This window comes from Heterodontus francisci, chromosome 26, assembly GCF_036365525.1.
Source record: "Heterodontus francisci isolate sHetFra1 chromosome 26, sHetFra1.hap1, whole genome shotgun sequence".
Lineage (NCBI taxonomy): Eukaryota > Metazoa > Chordata > Chondrichthyes > Heterodontiformes > Heterodontidae > Heterodontus > Heterodontus francisci.
Genome location: NC_090396.1, coordinates 33,878,518 through 33,901,334, shown reverse-complemented (window position 1 = coordinate 33,901,334; position 22,817 = coordinate 33,878,518). Strand labels below are relative to the sequence as shown.

Genomic DNA, 22,817 nt, shown 5'->3' with positions numbered 1-22,817 from the left:
GAGAGATGGAGAGGACCACAGATACACACTGGGACAGTTACATATAGAGAAGCACAGATACACGCTATTTGAGAGAGAGAGAGAGGCACAGATACATACTGGGACAGAGAGATAGCGAGAACTAGAGATACATACTGGGACAGAGAGAGAGAGAGCCACAGATACTCGGACAGAGAGATGGAGAGAACCACAGATACACATTGGGTCAGTTAGATAGAGAGAGGGGCACAGTTACACACAGGGACAGAACGATAGAAAGAAGCACAGGTACACACTGGGACAGAGAGAGAAAGAGCCACAGTTACACACTAGGACAAAGAGAGAGAGAGAGAGCCACAGATACACACTGGATCAGAGAGAGAAGGAGGCACAAATACACACTGGGACAGAGAGAGAGAGAGCCACAGTTACACACTGGGACAAAGAGAGAGAGAGAGAGAACTACAGATGCACACTGTGTTACAACCAGGTGAGAAAGGGGTCTAGGGCTGCCCTCTCAGCCTTTTTCTGGTTTTGCTGTAACTGAGTATAACATTTAAAACACAGTGATTTTAGTTTCTCATTAAAGTTAAGGGTGGTGCACAGGAAATCATAGAAATGACAGCACACAATTAGGCCATTTGGCCCCTTGTGTCTGTTGATGCAGGCTTTCTTATTTATTTAATTAATTTTTTTTATTTAGAGATACAGCACTGAAACAGGCCCTTCGGCCCACCGAGTCTGTGCCGACCAACAACCACCCATTTATGCTAACCCTACAGTAATCCCATATTCCCTACCTACACTAGGGGCAATTTATAACAGCCAATTTACCTATCACCTGCAAGTCTTTGGATGTGGGAGGAAACCGGAGCACCCGGAGAAAACCCACACAGATACAGGGAGAACTTGCAAACTCCGCACAGGCAGTACCCAGAATCGAACCCGGTTCCCTGGAGCTGTGAGGCTGCGGTGCTCACCACTGCGCCACTGTGCCACCCCACATGGGACACGGCCCACATTGATGAAATACACAAATACACTGGATCACAGATACAGAGGGATAGCGAGAGAGGGAGCCACAGATACTCGGACAGAGAGATAGAGAGAGAGAGGCACAGATACACACTGGGACAGAGAGATAGAGAGAGAGAGGCACAGATAGACACTGGGACAGAGAGATAGAGAGAGAGAGGCAGAGATAGACACTGGGACAGAGAGATAGAGAGAGAGAGGCACAGATACACACGGGACAAAGACATAGACAACTACAGATACACACTGCAACAGAGAGAGAGCCACAGATGCACACTGGAACGGAGAGATCTACAGATACACAGTGGAAAGATGAGAGAGCCACAGATACACATAGGGACAGAGGGATAGTGAGACCTACAGATACACCTGGGACAGAGGGATAGAGAGAACTACAGATACACACTGGATCAGAGAGATAGTGAGAACTACAGGTACACATTGGGACAGAGGGATAGAGAGAACTACAGATACACACTGGGACAGAGGGATAGAGAGAACCACAGAGGCCCACTGGATGAGAGAGAGAGCGAGAGTCGCAAATATACACTGGATCAGAGAGATAGTGAGAACTGCAGATACACATTGGGACAGAGGGATAGGGAGAACTACAGATACACACTGGGACTCAGGGATAGAGAGAACCACAGATGCACACTGGATGAGAGAGAGAGCAAGATGCGCACATATACACTGGATCAGAGAGACAGTGAGAACTACAGATACACACTGAATCAGAGAGATAGTGAGAACTACAGATACACGTTGGGACAGAGAGATAGTGAGAACTACAGATACACACTGGATCAGAGAGATAGTGAGAACTACAGATACACACTGGATCAGAGAGATAGTGAGAACTACAGATACACGTTGGGACAGAGAGATAGTGAGAACTACAGATACACACTGGATCAGAGAGATAGTGAGAACTACAGATACACACTGGATCAGAGAGATAGTGAGAACTACAGATACACATTGGGACAGAGGGATAGAGGGAACCACAGATACACACTGGGACAGAGAGATAGTGAGAACTACAAATACACACTGGATCAGAGAGATAGTGAGAACTGCAGATACACACTGGATCAGAGAGATAGTGAGAACTAGAGATACACACTGGGACAGAGAGAGAGAGAGCCACAGATACTCGGACAGAGAGATGGAGAGAACCACAGATACACACTGGGACAGAGAGATAGAGAGAGAGAGGCACAGATGCACACTGGAACGGAGAGATCTACAGATACACAGTGGAATGAAGAGAGAGCCACAGATACACATCGGGACAGAGGGTTAGTGAGAATTACAGATACACCTGGGACAGAGGGATAGAGAGAACTACAGATACACACTGGATCAGAGAGATAGTGAGAACTACAGGTACACACTGGATCAGAGAGATAGTGAGAACTACAGGTACACACTGGATCAGAGAGATAGTGAGAACTACGGATACACACTGGGACAGAGGGATAGAGAGAACCGCAAATACACACTGGATCAGAGGGATAGTGAGAACTACGGATACACACTGGGACAGAGGGATAGAGAGAACCGCAAATACACACTGGATCAGAGGGATAGTGAGAACTACGGATACACACTGGGACAGAGGGATAGAGAGAACCGCAAATACACACTGGATCAGAGAGATAGTGAGAACTACAGGTACACATTGGGACAGAGGGATAGAGAGAACCACAGATGCACACTGGATGAGAGAGAGAGCAAGAGCCGCAGATATACACTGGATCAGAGAGATAGTGAGAACCACAGATACACACTGGATCAGAGAGATAGTGAGAACTACAGATACGCACTGGATCAGAGAGAGAGAGAGCCACAGATACTCGGACAGAGAGATGGAGAGAACCACAGATACACACTGGGACAGTTAGATAGAGAGAAACACAGGTACACACTGGGACAGGGAGATAGTGAGAACTACAGATACACACTGGGACAGAGAGATAGTGAGAACTAGAGACACACACTGGGACAGAGGGATAGAGGGAACCACAGATCCACACTGGGACAGAGAGAGAGAAAGAACTACAGATACACACTGTGTTACGACCAAGTGAGAAAGGGGCCTAGGGCTGCCCTCTCAGCCTTTTCCTGGTTTGCCGATTACAGGGTTTAACTTTTAAAACACAGTGATTTTAATTTCTCATTAAAGTTAAGGGTGGTGCACAGGAAATCATAGAAATGGCAGCACACAATGAGGCCATTTGGCCCCTTGTGTCTGTGTTGGTGCAAACTTTCTTGACGAAATACACAAATACACTGGATCAGAGAGTGAGAGCCACAGGTGCACACTGGAACGGAGAGAGAGAGATCCACGATACACACTGGGACAGGGACAGAGACAGAGGAACTACAGATACACACTGGGATAGAGAGAGCCACAGATACACACTGGGACAGAGAAATAGAGTGATGCACAGATACACACTGGGATAGAGAGAGCCACAGATACACACTGGGACAGAGAAATAGAGTGATGCACAGATACACACTGGGATAGAGAGAACTCCAGATACACACTGGAACAGAGAGAGAGCCACAGATACAGACTGGGACAGAGAGAGAGAGAGGCACAGATACACACTGGAACAGAGAGATCTATAGATACACTGTGGAATGAAGAGAGAGCCACAGATACACACTGGGACAGAGAGATGGAGAGAACTACAGATACACACCGGAACGGAGAGAGAAAGAGAGAGATAGGACCACTGTTGCACACTGGGACAGAGAGAATCACCGAAAGACACCGGACAGGGGAATGAACCACATGTACACGTTGAAGTAAACAGTGATTTTGGTCTTTTACCATTATCATGTGAAAAGGCGTCCTTATTAAATATAAAAAATACAATTTTGCTCCAAAGCATCAACCTTTCATCCAACAAAACAGGTGTGACCACCTATGTAATAATAATGTAAATCAAAAATCACTAATGAGCTAAAATAAAAACAAGAAATGCTGGAAATACTCAGCAGGTCTGGCAGCATCTGTGGAGAGAGAAGCAGAGTTAACATTTCAGGTCAGTGACCCTTCATCAGAACTGGCAAATATTAGAAATGTAAAAGGTTTTAAGCAGATAAAGTGGGGGGTGGGGCAAGAGATAACAAAAGAGAAGGTGTTGATAGGACAAGGTCACAGAGAATAACTGACCAGAAGGTCATGGAACAAAGGCAAACGGTATGTTAATGGTGTGGTGAAAGACAAAGCGTTAGTACAGAGAAGGTGTGAATTGACAGTAAAGTGAACAGCCCTGGCCCCAAGCACTAACATAAAAAAAAATGGGTAGGCACAGGAGAAACAAACTAAACAAACCGAAATAAAATAAACAAAGAAAAAAGAAAAAAATTAACTAAAAATAAAAAGGGGGGCCGTCATGCTCTGAAATTATTGAACTCAATGTTCAGTCTGATAGGCTGTAGTGTGCCTAATCGGTAAATGAGATGCTGTTCCTCGAGCTTGCGTTGATGTTTGCTGGAACACTGCAGCAATCCCAGGACAGAGATGTGAGCATGAGAGCAGGGGGGAGTGTTGAAATGGCCAGCAACCGGAAGCTCGGAGTCATGCTTACAGACTGAGCGGAGGTGTTCCGCAAAGTGGTCACCCAATCTGTGTTTGGTCTCCCTAATGTAGAGGAGACCACATTGTGAGCAGCGAATACAGTATACTACATTGAAAGAAGTACAAGTAAATCACCGCTTCACCTGAAAGAGTGTTTGGGGCCTTGGATAGTGAGGAGAGAGGAGGTAAATGGGCAGGTATTGCACCTCCTTCGATTGCAGGGGAAGGTGCCGTGGGAAGGGGACGAGGTGGTGGGCGTAGTGGAGGAGTGGATAAGGGTGTCACGGAGTGAACAATCCCTTCGGAATGTTGACAGGGGAAGGGAGGAGAAAATGCGTTTGGTAGTGGCATCACGCTAGATGTGGCGGAAATGGCGGAGGATGATCCTTTGGATGTGGAGGCTGGTGGGGTGGAAAGTGAGGACAAGGGGAACCCTGTCGTGATTCTGGGAGGGAGATTTGCCAGTAAGTTCTGAGGAAAGGAAGCAGCGAAATTTCCTCTGTCTGTGGCCTTGTGTCTCAACAGCAGTTTGACTGTGAATCTGTGAGTTTACAAGATTCCCCAGGAATCCCATCAGATATTCTGACCATAGCCTCAGCAATACCTATGTCTGGCATCAGTGCCATTCTGGACCGCAAGTGGGACCCAACAGAGGCATTTTTTTAAACGTCATGTTTGTGCTTGAGGCCAGGGCTGTTCATTTTACTGTCAATTGACACCCTCTCTGTACTAACGCTTTGTCTTTCACCACTCCATTAACATACATACTGTAAAAGTTTCTATCGGTATGTGAAGAGAAAAAGATTGGTGAAGACAAATGTAGGTCCCTTACAGTCAGAAACAGGGGAATTTATTATGAGGAACAGAGAAATGGCTGACCAACTAAATGCATACTTCACAAAGGAGGACACAAATATCATACCAGAAAGGTTGGGGAACACAGGGTTTAGTGAGAGGGAGGAACTGAAGAAATCAGTATTGGTAGAGAAATGGTGTTGGGGAAATTGATGGGATTGAAGGCCAATAAATTCCCAGAGCCTGATAATCTACATCCCAGAGTACTTAAAGAAGTGGCATTAGAAATAGTGGATACATTGGTGGTCATCTTCCAAGATTCTATAGACTCTGGAACAGTTCCTACAGATTGGAGGGTAGCTAATTTAACCCCACTATTTAAAAAGGGAGGTAGAGAGAAAGCAGGGAATTATAGACCAGTCAGCCTGACGACGGTAGTGGGGAAAATTCTAGAGTCCATTATCAAAGATTTTATAGCAGAGTACTTGGAGAACAGTGGTAGAATCGGACAGAGTCAGCATGGATTTAGGAAAAGGAAATCATGCTTGACAAATCTACTAGAATTCTTCGAGGATGTAACTCGTCGAGTTGATGAGGGGGAGCCAGTGGATGTGGTTTATTTGGAATTTCAGAAGGCTTTCAACAAAGTCCCACATAAGAGATTAGCGTGTAAAATTAAAGCGCATGGGATTGGGGTTAGTGTATTGTGATGGATAGAAAATTGGTTGGCAGACAGGAAACAAAGAGTAGGAATAAACGGGTCTTTTTCCGAATGGCAGGCAGTGACTAATGGGGCACTGCAGGGATCGGTGTTAGGACCCCAGCTATTCACAATATGCATTCATGATTTAGATGAGGGAACTAAATGTAATATCTCCAAATTTGCAGATGACACAAAACTGGGTGGGAGGGTGAGTTGTGAGGAGGATGCAGGGAGGCTTCAGGGTGATTTGGACAAGTTAAGTGAGTGGGCAAATGCATGGCAGATAAATGTGAGGTTATCCACTTTGGTAGCAAAAACAAGAAGGCAGATTATTATCTGAACGGCTATAAACTGAGAGAGGGGAATATGCAATGAGACCTGGGTGTTCTCGTACACCAGTCGCTGAAGGTAAGCATGCAGGTGCAACAGGCGTTAAAAAAGGCAAATGGTATGTTGGCCTTCTTAGCGAGAGGATTCGAGTACAGGAGCAGGGATGTCTTGCTGCAATTATACAGGGCCTTGGTGAGGCCACACCTGGAATACTGTGTGCAGTTTTGGTCTCCTTATCTGAGGAAGGATGTTCTTACTATAGAGGGAGTGCAGCGAAGGTTTACCAGACTGATTCCTGGGATGGCGAGACTGACGTATGAGGAGAGATTGAGTCGGTTAGGATTATAATCGCTGGAGTTCAGAAGAATGAAGGGCGATTTCATAGAAACCTATAAAATTCTAACAGGACTTGACAGGGTAGATGCAGGAAGGACGTTCCCGATGGTGGGGGAGTCCAGAACCAGGGGTTATAGTCTAAGGATATGGGGTAAACCATTCAGGACTGAGATGCGGAGAGATTTTTTCACCCAGAGAGTGGTGAGCCTGTGGAATTCGCTACCACAGAAAGCAGTTGAGGCCAAAACATTGTATGTTTTCAAGAGGGAGTTAGATAGATCTTGGGGCAAAAGGGATCAAAGGGTATGGGGCGAAAGCCGGAACAGGTTACCGGGTTGGATGATCAGCCATGATCATAATGAATGGCGGAGCAGGCTCGAAGGGCCGATTGGCCTTCTCCTGCTCCTATTTTCTATGTCTATGCCTCTGTCTATACCGTTTGCCTTTGTTCCATGACCTTCTCTGTGCCCTTGTCCTATCAACACCTCTTTTGTTATCTCTTTCCCCACCTCCACTTTACTTGCTTAAAACCTTTTACATATCTAATATTTATCAGTTCTGATGAAGGGTCACTAACCTGAAACATTAACTCTGCTTCTCTCTCCACAGATGCTGCCAGACCTGCTGAGTATTTCCAGCATTTCTTGTTTTTATTTCAGATTTCCAGCATCTGCAGTATTTTGCTTTTACATCACAAATGAGCTGATGTTTTCATCAAAAAGATAAACTGGCTCAAGATCAAATCTCCAAAAGCAAGATGGAAGCTTTAATTTTTGCAAGGCCCTTCATTCTGTGTTCCTGTCAGCAGCAAACTGAGTATGTTATGAAGTGCTGGATTGAAAGTGCAAACTAAGATGCTGTCTTCTTACCAAGGACAGCAGAGAAGGAACCAATATAGTGTTGAACATCTTTATCCGGAGCATATAAAAAATACACTGCTCTCATATCATTTCAGGATAAGCAGAGGTGCAGTATTACTCATGAACATCCTTCCCTAACACCACCCACAATGTTGAGCAAGAGGAGCTGTAGTTTTTTTTTTAATCGATGAACAGTTTGAACTGCCTCATGCAAAGTCAGCTTTTTTTTTGGTTAATGCTCAAGTACTTTATGATCCAATTACTGCCATAGGGCATTCTGCTTTGGTGGAAAATCAATTATAATGCATGCTGAGTGCATAATTGAAGCTCCTCCAAGGATGTAGTGAGTCAGTGCTAAGTCAAACAAACCTCAAGGCCCCAGGTTCAATCCCCAGTCTGTACTGAGTCAGCCACCCTCAAACAATGCAATCTGGCAGTAGTTTGCCTTTGCACCTGTTGGCGAGTGAAAATCAAAGTCCCACTCTTGCTCTCTGTGTGGTCAGGCTGCATCTATATTGGCGTGGCAATCATGCACCAGTTCCCTAGAGGTGCACTGCTAAGTCTGGTTCCATTATCCCGGGGACAGGGTTGTGTGTCTGTCAAAAACTTTCATCTGCTGACTGAAACTTGTTGATCATTTGTATTTTAATGGCAGCGATGACACATTTTGGGAAACTGACGTGTTAAAAAAAAGGCCAATTGGAAATATAAAGCACCTGCCATTACCAACCCACCCATTTGGCCCCTCTATTCTCGCAAAGTATTCCAGCTCCAATCTTCCCTCTTCTCTCCAAGATCCTTGAACATGTTGTCACCTCCTAAATCGGTGTCCAACCCTCCACAATTCCCTATTTAAATCCAACTGCTGTCAGGTTTTGAATAAGGTCTTGTTTCTCAGGTCACAAAAGTGAGTACAAGATCAGTGTGAGTATGACACAAGGATAGTAGTGGTTCAAGAGAAGCCCCATCAGCATCTTCACAGGGCAACTAAGCATGAACAATAAATTCATCTTTGGCAGAAAATAGAAACAGTAAACTTGTCTATCAGTTAAGCCTCGCTATACTATATATTAATGACTTCTATGTCAGAAATGCAATAGAACGCTAGAACAGAATTCTGAAACAGACTTGGTGGAGGAGGAAGCAATTGGAATGGAACCTAGATCGCCAAGGTTTCTGCTCCTTCAGAGATTTGCTAGCAAGTTCCGAGGAAAGAAAGGAGCGAAATTTCCTCTGTCTGTGACCTTGTGTCTCAACAGCAGCTTGACTGTGAATCTGTGAGTTTACCAGATTACCCCCGGAATCCCATCAGATATTCTGACCATAGCCTTAGCAATACCTTTGTCTGGCATCAGTGCCGTTCTGGGCTGCAAGTGGGACCCACTAGAAGCATTTTTTTGAACATCAGCTGGATCATTGCAATCACGACCGAGGAAGATTGAAAAGCAGTAGGTGAAGAATGTAAACCCACCAGCGAAGGATACTTGTTGAGCAAATATTTAGCAGCCCTTTAAGTCTTTAGCCCGACTGGCCTAGTGCTCGCTCTCTCAGAATAGCCAACAGGCTCATTGGCTCAGAAGCCTGATCAGTACCTCTGGAAAGGACTGAACCACAACTGAATGCATTAAGGGAATGTATAAAATCTATTAGGTAGAGGAGCTGAAAGTAGAATGGTCAGACTATCTGAACAAAACTGTCTCCATGGAGTAGGGTTCCTAACTATCTTCACTAATATAAATAGGTATTATCCAGTACCAGGACCAGTAACGCAGAAAATTTTCCATTATTCTCCCTTCATTGCTAACTATGAATCCCTTGGATACTGATGGAAAATGCAACCTCAGAATTGAAATGTATTTACAACAATAGAGAGCAAGGAGCATGTTGCAAAGCAGTAACCTATTGAGAAGTTAAAATCAGGTTGTTAACCTTGAGAACAAAATATCAAGCAGTTTAACACTAGATCTGAGACCTCGATGTGTTACTTCCTTGATACCAACGCCTACATAGGTGTTTTTTTAAAATGGAGAGTGAAATTCACAAGTAGCAGGGCTGATCAGTGGCAAGAAACAATGACTTAAACAGTAACTTCTTTGACTGATAGCAGGAAATACTATGCCTTGAAAGTATTGCAACATGATGGCAATTTTTCTTTTTGGAAATAGCCTGCAAATGAAGGTTTGTGCTGTGGTGGGCAAAATCCTCCCATTGTGCTTGGTAATGTTTTACATTCGCAGCTTACAGAAACATATTTTTGTAAATTAAGCGTTGCCCAGACACTGTGATCACCAAAGTCAATGCAAGATGGTGGCATGAAAATGGCCAGAGAATCAGAAAGAGATGATGGTGCTGTGGGAGGATGAGAGAGCACAGAGATGGGAAGAAATTGTGGATAAAGTGACCAACAGACATAGGGCTAGACGAACCATACACATATGTACAGAGCAAACAGAGATAGAGAGGCACAGATGACCTCACAGCACATAAACACACACAGCACAGACCTCCATAAAAACTGGGCACATAGTGTCCCAGGACAGAGCTCTGTGGAAAGAGGCTTCGAAACAGCAGAATGCAGGTTTTTGGGAAGAATTTTTTAAAAATTCCATGTGCCCTTTGCTCAGCTGCCTTCCATGAGTTTAATAGAAAAACAGAATATTGCGGATGCTGGAAATCTGAAACACAAGCTGAAAATGCCGGGAAATACTCAGCAGGTCAGGCAGCATCTGTGGAGATTGTCATTTAATCTTTCCTGTCTTCCACCCTATTACAGACCTTACCTTTTGTTCTTTTTCCACCCTCCCCCCATTCACTTACTTAAAATGTATTACTACATTTCTAACTTTTGCCAGTTCTGATGAAAGGCCATCAACCTGAAACATTAACTCTGTTCCTCTCGCCACAGATGCTGCCAGATCTGCAGAGTATTTCCAGCATTTTCCATCCTTCCTTGCATTAACTGGTTTTGCTGGGTCTTCCCCACTAATACTTTGCTTCATTATTCTTATTTCCTGTTTTTTTGGGCCTTGCAAAGATCTCATAATGAGAATTCCTTTGAGGCTTCTCAACAAACTGCATAATGGAGATAAGGAAGAGGAGTTTGTACAGTAAATTGACCTCTGAGGTGTTTTGGCCACACACATCACCACACCTGGGAAATACCAGGAGGCCTATCTCAATTGCCCCTGCTTCACAAGATAGAACATCTACAGCAAGGTCAGAATCAGGAACAGGTCTTCCCATACAGTGAAAGGCTTTCATGCTGTTGTATCCTTCCAAGCCAACCCAGGAGATACATCAAGCAGTCATATGTACAATAACAACAATTTGCATTTATATAGCACCTTTAACATAAGCGGTAGGTTTTAAGGAGGTGGAGAGGCAGAGAGGCTTTTAGGGAGAGAATTAGGGGCAAGGCAGCTAAAGGCTGCCAATGATGGAACAATTAAAATCGGGGATATGCCAGAAGCCAGAATTGAAGGAATGCAGTGATCTCGAGGAGTGTAAGGCAGAGGAGATATAGATAGGAAGGGGTGAAGCCATTCAGCAATTTGAAAATAAGGATGAGAATTTTTAAATCAAGGCATTGCTTAACCAGGAGCTAGTGTAGGTCAACAATTACAGGTTGATAGATGAACAAGAAGTGTGACAAATCAGAGACAGTGGAGGAGGTTGAGTGAGGAGGCAACTGAGAACTGGATGGCTTCAGCATATATATGGGACCTGATGTTATATATTTGGATGATGTCACCAAGGGACAGCACATAGATGAGAAATTACAGGGGGCCAAGGATAGATCCTTGGGGCTCCAAAGTAATGGTGTGGGAGTGGGAAGAGAAACCATTGCAGCCATATCAGAGAAGTGTTTTGTGGGATAACACCTTTGTTATGGTCAAGTGCTCCCCACTCACCACACAAAATGAAACATGACAACAGGAACATTTCATTATGAGGTCACAAGTTAAAAAGAAACCGTATACACGCACACTCATCAGTCTCACTGTCATAGCCATACTCTGGTTTAATTTTTTTGATCTGGGATTGGGCACGAGCACAACTGGGGAACGCAAACTGCTTTGACTGGGCTCAATCAGCTTGTGCTCCAGCATACACTGAATTTCTTTGTGTATTTCCACAATACCTTCCTTTTCCAGTTTCTCTGTATCGGTGAACTCAACCCCGGATTCCAAAGTTATCCATAACTTTGTGAAGATCATCCAGTGCTTTTTGTACATCTTTTCCTGTGCTGCACCAGGCCAACAGCTTGCTTTGCAGAGCACTTTGCAAACGAATTGTCACCTAGTAAAATGGTAACTTCATTTGTGTGGATTAGCTGTCCTGGTATAAATGCAAGTGGGGTAAATGGCACCATAAAATCATAAGACGTTTTATCAGGCAAAGTTTTAAGCCAGCCTTGAAGTGTGTCCCAGTCGTTTTGTACTTTAACCCAGTATTGGATTTTTTCCTTTACAGCTTGAGACCAGCTATCAATTTCATCCTGCATCTCTTCCTATTGTTCCAGCTCATCCAGCCTAGCCCACAATTCCTCCTCAATTAGGATACTTGACTTGCAGTCACCACCACCATCACCACCCTCCAAATCTGCCACAAAAACATTTTTGGGCTTAGGGTTTTCCTTTGGCTTATGAACTTTTCTGTGTCTCCCTTCAGAATTTAAATCTTTAATTTCTAGGTCGTTATTCTGAATTTCCTCCCGAACCTAGGTCAGTTTCCTGGGACCTAGGCGATAGGGATTTGTTTATGGGAGGGGTCTCTCCTACAGCCACATCATGTAGGGTTAGGGTTGTGCATCCTGGTTTGTCCCTGCAGATCCCTTTAAACGCTGTGAGCAGCCTTGTTAGGGTCCTTTCTGTTTTACATTTAAATAGGAGAGTAGAATCATAGAAGGTTTAAGGCACAGAAAGAGGCCACTTGGCCCATCACGTCTATGCCGGCCAAAAAACGATCCCCCTATTCTAATCCCACCTTCCAGCATTTGTTCCATAGGCCTGCAGCTTATGGCACTTGAGGTGCATATCCAGACTCCTTTTGAATGAGTTGAGGGTTTCTGCCTCAACTACCCTTTCAGGCAGTGAGTTCCAGACCATCACCACCCTCTGGGTGAAAAATCTTTCCTCATCGCCCCTCTAATTTTTCTACCAATCACTTTCAATCTATGCCCCCTCATCACTGACCTCTCTGCCAAGGTGAATAGACCCTTCATCTACACTCTATCCAGGACCCTCAAAATTTTGTACATTTCAGTCAGATCTCCCCTCAGCCTTCTCTGTTCCAAGGAGAACAACCCCAGCCTATCCAATCTTTCCTCATAGCTGCATTTTTCCAGTCCTGGTCACATCCCCGTAAATCTCCTCTGTACCCTTTCTAGTGCAATTACATCCTTTCTGTAATGAGGTGAGCAGAACTGCACACAGTACTCAAGTTGTGGCCTAACCTACGAGTTATACAGTTCCAGCATAACCTCCCTGCTCTCTTATTCTATACCGTGGCTAATAAAGGAAAGGATTCCATATGCCTACTTAACCACCTTATCGACCTGTCCTGCTACCTTCAGGGATCTGTGGCCATTCACTCCAAGGTCCCTTACTTCCTCTACACTTCTCAGTATTTTCCCATTAATCATGTATTCCTTTGCCTTGTTTGACCTCCCTAAATGCAACACCTCACACTTCTCCAAGTTGAATTTCATTTGTCACTTTTCTACCCATTTGACTGGACCATCAATATCTTCCTGTAGCCTACAGCGATCCTCCTCGCTATCTACCACATGGACAATCTTTGTGTCATCCGCAAACTTCTTGATCATGCCCCCTAAATTTACGCCTAAATTCACCACAAAAAGCAGGGGACCCAGTACTGAGCCCTGCGGAATGCCACTGGAAACAGCCCTACGGTGTCTGATTTCTCCAACATTTCTGTGTTAGCGAACGAGACAGTAGGGGGTTTGATTTGGGAATCCTCCAGCCTTCTTCTAATTCATCCTCACTGTCCCTTTCGCTCTCCTCTTTCCTGACTGCCTGACAGACTTGTGCTTGTTTGTCCCCTTCCCGGCTGTGATACTGTTTTAGCATATTAATGTGGCACAGCCTTTGCTTTTTCCTAGGATCTAGGGTGTCAATTATATAATTGACCTGGCTAATTCTCTTTACTACTCTGTACAGGCCACTGAACCGGGCTTTTGGTGGTTCTCCCTGTATTGATAATAGCACTAACACATGGTCTCTGGGCTGAAATGTTCTGCCCTTGGCATGTTTATCCATCGGCCTTTTCATAGCTGTTTGGGAGGTTTTTAGGTGTCTTGAGCTACCACAGTGGTTCTCGTGAGCTGTTCTCGGAACATGGGGATGTAGTCTAACAGGGAAGATTCATCCCTGTATCCCAAAAACCTCTCCTTGATTAGTTTTAGAGGGCTTCTCATCTCGTGTCCATAAACTAATTCAAAGGGACTAAAGCCAGTGGACTCATTGGGTGAGTCTGGGTAACAAACAGATGAAATCCCAGACCTATGTCCCAGTCATGGGGGTACTCATAGCAATATGCCCTGATCATTGTCTTTAGGGTCTGGTGGTACCGTTCCATAGCCCCTTGTAACTGTGGGTGGTAGGCTGAGGGCTTTATCTCAGTTATTCCCAGATCTTTTGAAAAATATTGAACATAAAATCTGTGCCCTGATCCAACTGGATCTCAGCAGGCAGCCCATATGGGGTGAAGAACTGAGTTAGCCCCTCCACCACTACCTTGGCAGAGATAGTTCTTAGAGAGATATCCTCTGGAAATCGAGTAGCCACATCCATTATGGTGAGAAGATACTGGTTGCCCCCTTTGGTTTTTGGCAGGGGCCCCACACAATCTGCCATGACTGTGCTGAACGGTTCCCCAAAAGCCGGTATGAGAATTAGGGGTGCAGGTTTTATTGCAGGTTGAGGCTTCCCCACAACTGGGCATGTGGATCTCTGGGCAAGTTTTACAGAATTCCACCACATCCTTGTGGAGTTGTGGCCAGTGACAATGCTGTCTGATGCGGGCTTGGGTTTTTCTGATACTGACATGTCCAACCATTGGAATCTTGTGGACTATTCTCAATATTTCCCTGCGGTACCTTGGCAGTACCACTACCTGGTGAACCACTGTCCACTCTTCATCTGCAGGTCTGTGAGGAGGTCTGCACTTCCTCATCAGCACCTCATCCTTTAAATAGTAGCACTCTGGAACTCCCTCTGCTTCAGCTTCAGTTTGGGCAGTCTGTGCTAACATTTTTAGCCCTGGGTTGGCTTGATTTCTGCCTGCCTGGCTCTTGTTCCTTTTGTTCCTCCATGTGGTTTCTTATGGAAAAGGGAAGTGAGTTTTTGAATTCCTCGAGGAGGATCACCTCTCTTAGGTGCCTGTATCCGTTGGTCAAAAGCAAGTTGCTTAAGCCTTTTGAACTCGAGGTAAGTTTGTTCCTGCTGCTTTCGGAGAGTTCGAAACTTTTGGTGGTACGCCTCCAATACTAGCACTCAGGATAACATTTTTAGTCATCTCATAATCTGATTAACTCTCATCAGGCAACAGTGAATAAACCTCATGGGCTTTTCCTGTTAGTTTACTTTGCAATAACAGTGTCCCGCTCTCTACCGGCTACTTCATTTGTTTTGCAAGCTTTTCAAAAGAGATGAAAAATGCTTCCACATCCCCCTCATTGAACTTTAACTGGAAGAACTTTAAGAGCTCAGTACCCGGTCCTGAGCTAGGGGTAACTCCCTCACTAGCGGTGCCTTCACTGGTTGTATTGGATCTTCCCCTAGTTGCTTTGAGCTGCCTTAACTCCCTTTCCCCCTTCTCATTCTGAAAAGCTCTTTTTCCCTTTCCTGGAATTCTCTTTCTTTCTTCCTAATCTCCTCTGTTCTAGTTGAATCTTAGCTAATGTTACTTTGTCTGTTTCAGATTCTATGCCTGTCTCCAGTTCTTCAGTGTCAATTTTAAAATGGTTGGCCACAAATTTTAGGATTTCAGGCTTCCTAGCTTTTGGACGGATAGTAATCTCTAACTGCCCAGCTACATTCCTCAACTCTTCAACAGATAGGGCTTTTAACCTGGCCCAAGTTACTTCTCTCTGTTCTAGGAAGGTATTGGCGTTGAATGTGGATATTATTGTACTCTAGCACTGAAAACCACAAGAAAACCTGTATTGAAGTTTTAAAATTCTTGCTAGGGATCAATTTGGTTTCCCGCTTCCAATTTCCTGTTTGTCTTTGGGTTTGATCCCAGACATGAGCCCTCAATTTTCTGTTACGGTCAAGTAAGGAAGGTTTGAAGGGCTTCCCTCTTTTCCCTCTCCCTGTTAGACCACAACAGGTTTAATTCTTTCTTAAAGTGGATGTACTGGTCAATTCAGTAGGTGTTTGATTGGTTCTTGTTATGATCATAGCAAGTAAATAATCAGAGAGGTTTTCTTGAATTAACAAAGAAAGAGATTAACTTTATTGTACCTAAACCAAACTAATAAAAATAATAAACAATGTACCAACTTTAACTCACACACACATTCTGGAGGTTTACACACACACAAATAGATTACAGCGTGGGGAAAGGTAGATTGGTCAAGCTAGAGTCCATAGGAAAAATGGGTATACAGTCTATGGGGTTTGGTGATTTGGCTACCATCTAGCTGAATTCGATGGTCCTGAGGCTTTTAGTTTGAAGAGATAGATGACTGGTTTGGTTGGTTTCTTGGAGACAGTGATGCCGATGATTTCCTCCAATGGAATTTCTGATTGTAGCCAGAGTATGCAAAAATGGTCAACCGGCAAGATTTGAAAGCTTTCAAGCTGGAATGGGAAGAGAGAGAGAGACCCCCCAACTTGGGTCTGCACATGTAGGAGTCCAGTTGCTTCTCCTTTGCTGCAGAGAAAACGCCAGCTTAAAACCACAGATGGAGAGGGTTTGCTTGCAGAAATTAGATTTGTGCCACAAGAACTGTAAAGTGCATTTCCCTTCAACCTATTCTAGATACCAGCTCACTTCTTCTTGATTGCATCCAGTTATGGAACTGAGTGGCTGCATTGACTCAGTAGTGGCCTCCCTCCATTCAGTTGGTGCTTTTACTGAAGGTGGTCAACACCAAATGGGATTGTGCACTTATGGCGCATCTCCTGCTCCAAATCTTTCATTTGTCTCCACTGCACCAATGTAAACAGTCTGCTGTTCTGCCACCTCTCGCCTTTCCTTTTAAGGTTAGCTCTAGCCCTTTAGAAGCTGTTGCCTTGACAGATTTTGTGCTCTCCTGCCAACTGGACTACAGGCCACACTCTGGGCAGCGTCTCCTGCACCTGCAACCTCTTCACAATAGGGGGTGGGCCTTAGATTACAAAAATGGGTGTGGTCTGAAACTAATGAAAGTCAAGAAGGATGGAGATGATAGGCAGATGTGGCCAGTGGAATTTTCCGCAAGTTGATTTTTGTCAAGAATAGAGCTTGGAACATCAAGGCAAGATGGCAGGGGAGGGGTTCCTGGCATGGTCGGGGTGTTTCTGTGTAGGGGGAAATTGAGTGAAGGCAGGTATACAGAGAAGTCAGAGGAGAAGCAGGAAGAGAATATAGATGGAGGTTGACGTTGCAAGAGATGTGATGAGTTATTCAGTGCAAAGGCAGAGAGTGGGAAGAAGATTTCAGTAAGAAATCACTCTGGAGCTTGGAAAGGTAGTATACAATTCAGACTTTGAAGCAGAGATGAAGGCAGAAGAGATTGAAATGGATCTTGAGAATGAAAATCACACTGCCAGCATATGGTTTGAGCAGGGATGTGATGAAACACATAGTGAGATAAAGAAGCATTGATGAAGTTAAAGGAATTACTGTTTGAGTCACATTTCTGTCAGACCCAGGATGCCAATGAACCCATCTAAGTGGTGGATGAGAATGTTGATGTTTCCAAGGCAGGAAGTATTCTGGTGGATGAGAGGGAGTGGGCCAGTGATTGGAAGAGAGAAGAGGAGAAATGGGTACGTGGGGATTAGAGAGATTGACTCCGCAGCAAATGACCGAGCTAGATGATCCCCATGAGAGGACGATGAGGCATGTCGACAGCAATGACAGGTACCACAATGGGCATGGTTACCAATTCATAGACTGGAACGGAATGAAGCTAAGACCAGGCCCATGAGGAATGCAAACGTGAAGTGGCATCAGGAGAAAAGTTCAGCATGGGAGTAGTAGGAATTAAGGTGGAGAGCTAAATCACATATGTGGGGACAGAGGTGAAAGGGAGTGGACAGAAGATGAACAGAGTAGGTCAGGAGGTAGCTGGCGGAAGGGTAGAGGAGCTCGTGCCTAGAGAAAGATGATTAGTAGACCGGATTTAAAAGAGAAAAAGCTTATCGTTTCTTTGTAGTTCTGCAGGTATTTTCTTCCACACAGATCTCTCAGGAGATTTGTACCAACTTTTGCTTGGGTAGCTAAATATGATATCCTTTATGGCGAGTTTTTCTGCAGCTGTCATAATATAAAGGAATTTTCAGTTGGTCATGACATTTATTAAATTGAATACTATACAGATGTGTTGGCAGGGAATGATTCCTTTTGAAGATTGCTTATGTCTCTGAGCTTCATAAAATGGGAAATAAGTAGCCATGGTTATCCTGCAGGTTAAATCATTCTGAAACATTTGTTTTTAATCAGGAGCAATTCAATCAGTTTGCAGTCAAGATGAGCAGACAGTGAGACAAGACTAATGCTGGAATCAGGTTTCTGTAAAATATTCTTTTTATTACGTTAATACATTTTGCCATTCATGTTATGAACACACTCTAGCTTTTTGCTGTTACTTTTACTGCGCAGCTCCGCGTGCACCAGCCTTCTACCTACCTTTCAGAGTATGTGCTTCAAAATGCAAGAAAATCGATCCAGGCTGCAATGTTGTGAAACAGTTTCTGTACATTTATTTAAACTCCTTTTCAGTGCAACCTTTGGGGTATAAAATTACATTCACATTATTTACAGTACACTTCAATTCTTGGTTCTAGGTAAGCCAGTTATGAATTGAATTAATTTCTTGTAAGTTGGTGTTGATAAAGTGGAGATGTAAATAGCTTTTTTGTAAATCAGCACTTACTCACTTAATCAGCAAGGACCTGCTCACCAATGCACAGTTTGGGTTTCACCAGGGTCATTTGACTCCAGAACTCATTATAGTTTTGGTCCAAACCTGGAGAAAAGAGCTCAATTCCAGAGGTGAGGTGAGAGTGACTGCCCTTGATATCAAGGCAACATTTGACCTCCTGACTCAACAAGCCTTTCTACCGTCTACAAGGCACACGTCAGGAGTATGATATAATACTCCCCACTTGCCTGCATGAATGCAGCTCCAACAACACTCAAGTAGCTGGACACTATCTAGGACAAAGCTGGCAGCTTGAATGGCATCCCATCCGCCACCTTACACATTCACTCCCTCCACCACCTTACACATTCACTCCCTCCACCACCTCTATAGTTTGGAATTTTTAATTATAAAATGTTAAAATCCTTGAGTTCTTTTTTCAGTTTGCCGTGGTTATGATAGTTGGCACATTTAAATTAAAGGGTAATTCTATAGCATACCAAATCCATTGAAATCAATGGGTAATGCTGTAACACATTAACAGTTAATTAAAATCAATGGTTAATATAACAGCAATACCTGAGGCGGAAGTTACTTCCAAAAACTAGCATGATATATGTTATTCTTACACGCTGTAGTTGTGGCACTGAATCTTCTCTCAGCTTGTCACAACAAACACAGCGAGAGACCTACCAGCTGGGATTTCCCTCTTTGAGGTGGAGTAGTGGTGGGTCAGGAATTCCATTCACTCCTTCAATCCCACTGTAATCCTGACCCATTTTCCTCCACTGGGGTTATTTAGGCTTGAAGGGTGGGTTCTCTGTGAAATTCCCACCGCCAAAAGGGAGCCTGCTTCAGCAGTAAACAAAGTCAGACGGTGCTGCAGATGGTTTTGTAACTGCAGTCCCGGAAGACCTCGACCACTGCAATTCAATGGGAAGAAAAGCCTTGAAGATGCAAATTACTGAACACCCCCTGTCCATTTAGTAGAATGCAATGGAAGAGACTGACACCGTTCCTATGTCCCCCTTGGTCCAATGTTCAAAATGCCCTCAGGATGAACTGCACTATTTCCCATTGTGTATCACAGCTAACATATTTAAATATCTGTCAAATGTAATATCATCAATTACTAAGGTGGGACTGGAATAGTTTTATAGACATACCTTGTGGCTGTTACACTTCAGGCATCACGGATGAGCAACTTGACAAAAGAAAATGCAAATCTCGGTGACTAAGACAGTGCATAGGGAAACTCATCAGCAACTGCCTACTGCTGATCAGAACACTGAACACTCAAACTAGAAAATAAATTAACTTTGCTATTAGTTTTTTGATCAGCCTTGTAGAAGGGTTTCGACAAAGGAAATAAGGAGAAACTGTTTCCACTGGGTTGGTAACCAGAGGACACAGATTTAAGGTCTTTTCCAAATGAGTTAGAAGTGAGATGAGGAGAATTTATTTTTTACACGGCGAGTTATTATGATCTGGAACGCAGAGCCTGAAAAGGTGTTGGTAGCAGATACAATAGTAACTTTCAAAAGGGAATTGGATAAAGACTTGAAGGGAAGAGAAATGCAGGGCTATGGGGAAAGGGAAGTTGCACCCACCAATCAGTCCTGCCATACCTCCCAATTTGCAGTGCATTTTTATATAAGAGGACATTGTCACTTCAGTTAAAATGAAATGTTTTATTGGTTAGATTCTGCACATCGATAGTGGTCATCTAAGCACTCACCAGTGATTTACATTCCTGAGCTGATGGCCTCAAAAAGGGAAGTTGGATAGCTCTTTCAAAGAGAAGCATAGGCATGATGGATTAAATGGCCTCCTTATGTGCTGTAAGATTCTATAGTTCTATGAATTGCAACTTACTTGCTCCTTACTGCAAAATTTGTGTTGTCACAAAAATATAGATTCATTGTCAAATGTCAGTGTGATTTTAGTACATTATTTCCTGCATGTTAACCTTACTATCTCCCCTGCCCTTCCTGGGTCATGCAGCAGCTATGCTCAATAGGATAGTGACCAACCTACTCTTGGGCCTCTACCAATACCATTCTTGGCCAACCACCACAGTCTTAGTAAAATGGCCAGTGGTGACTCTCCATTCTGTCTTCCCTCCTTCTTGCAGGCACGTATCTGACCTATACTCTGGAGTATGCTGCAACAGTGCAGCTGAGGTCAAGAATTAGAGAGAGTGTGTACTCAAACTTGCACCCACCAATCAGTCCTGTCATACCTCCCAATTTGCAGTTCATTTTTATACAAGAGGACATTTTCACTTCAGTTAAAATGAAATGTTTTATTGGTTAGATTCTGCACAACGATAGTGGTCATCTAAGCACTCACCAGTGATTTAAATTCCTGAGCTGATGGCCTCAAAAATCCAAGGCCAATGATTCTGCCAAGTTCACACCCAGTGGAAACCAACAGCACTGATCCCAGCAGATTTTCTGGGCTCATGGGAAGGCTCCCTAATTAATCTGCCAGCGATGGCTTTAACACCACTAACAATGGATCTAGCGGACCTTCCATATTGGAAGAGAGGGGATTGTGGCCGAAGATTGCTTGGGATAGTGATGTGTCCGATTCTCCTCTCCTTCCCCCTCCCCCACCAGAAACAAATTGTAGGTGCACTATGGATTCCACCTTAAATATTTAAAAAAGCTTTGCTCCCATATCTTCAGACTCCCATATCTTCAGGAGTCCAGGTCACAATCCTGGTCCAACCCAAAGGTGGGAGGCACAACAACCAGTGATTGGGACCCAACATCAGGTTGGAGTGAAGGCTCAGAGTGCAGGAACAACCGGCATGGAGTCTCAAGCTGCAACCACCTTCCCCAAACCCACCCCACCCCTCCCCGCACTGCCCAACCTTATGATGATGGTCATGCTTGAGGCAGGCAGAGGTACAGGTCATCCCACATACTTCCATACAAAGCTGTGACCCAGCATATCCATGTCTCAGCCTAGTTTCTAAAGTTACAGCAAGTGTACACCAAAATGAACCATGATTTTCAAATCTAATCTATTTGGTGCAGTGTGTATATATTTAAAAATGTGCTTATTGAGGTGATGGATGTCAATGTAAAGAATGGAACATGAAGGGGAATGAAAGGATGTCAAGATTAGCAAATGAAACAATAGGTTGACTTTTGACCAATTGTCCATGTGTCACAAAATGAAGAATGTCTCCACACTCAGATAGATTGGTTGTATCTCTGTTGTCATGCTAGGCTCCCACCTGCCAAGGATGAAACACATCAATTTTGTCATGAACTGTTATTGGAGCAAGGAAATGACTTGTTAAACAGATCAGCCGTGGCTGGAAAAAAACATTTACATACTAACAGATATCAAAGGTGGGGGAGCTTGCATTCCAGGTTGACTGCTAAGATGGACGAAATCACAAATGGACATGGTCAAACCAGCTAGTCATATGACTAACCTGCTGGGCAACCTGAGTTTTTTTGAATTTGTACAAACAGTTTGGGCAAAAAGCAGGATGCTCCTGGTCTGAGAAGATCTCTCCTGGCTGGATCGCCTCAGCTTCTTCTGTCTGCCTGCTCCCATCTCTTTCTCACAAGCCTCTGAACCCACTGAAGACCCATGAACCCCAAGAAAGAAAAGTCTCCTACAGTGAACAAGGTTTAAGAAGAATACTGGCCGCCAACGAAAAGCAAAATCTACCTACAATCAAGGACTCTACAGTGAGCTCGAAGAACCGTAACAAAAACCCTTCAGATATTGCCTCAAACTTTTCCACTTTATTTTTCTTCTGCTCTTTTCTGTCTCTATTTGCATGTGTGTATTGCATATACATGCTAGCATTGGGCACAGCTTGTATCCCATAGACGTTAACCGAATTAGAGTTTAATAAATTTCAACTTTTCTTCTTTAAACCTAAGAAAGCCTGTTTGTGCTGGTTTCTTTGCCTTATAATTGGAAAGCGGTGAACAAGGATTCACCAAGGGGGAGCTAAAAACACAATGTGTTTAAAATTAAACCCTGTTACAGTAAGACCAGGTGAAGGCTGAAAGGGAACCCTAGACCTCTTTCTCACCTGGTCATAACACTGTG

The 22,817-nt window shown here is 43.9% G+C and overlaps 1 protein-coding gene across 8 annotated transcripts in view; it reads left to right on the top strand.

Moving 5' to 3' along the window:
- b3gntl1 (UDP-GlcNAc:betaGal beta-1,3-N-acetylglucosaminyltransferase-like 1) overlaps window positions 1-22,817 on the top strand; it is a 351,083-nt gene that overhangs the window by 130,282 nt on the left and 197,984 nt on the right. The window lies entirely within an intron of this gene.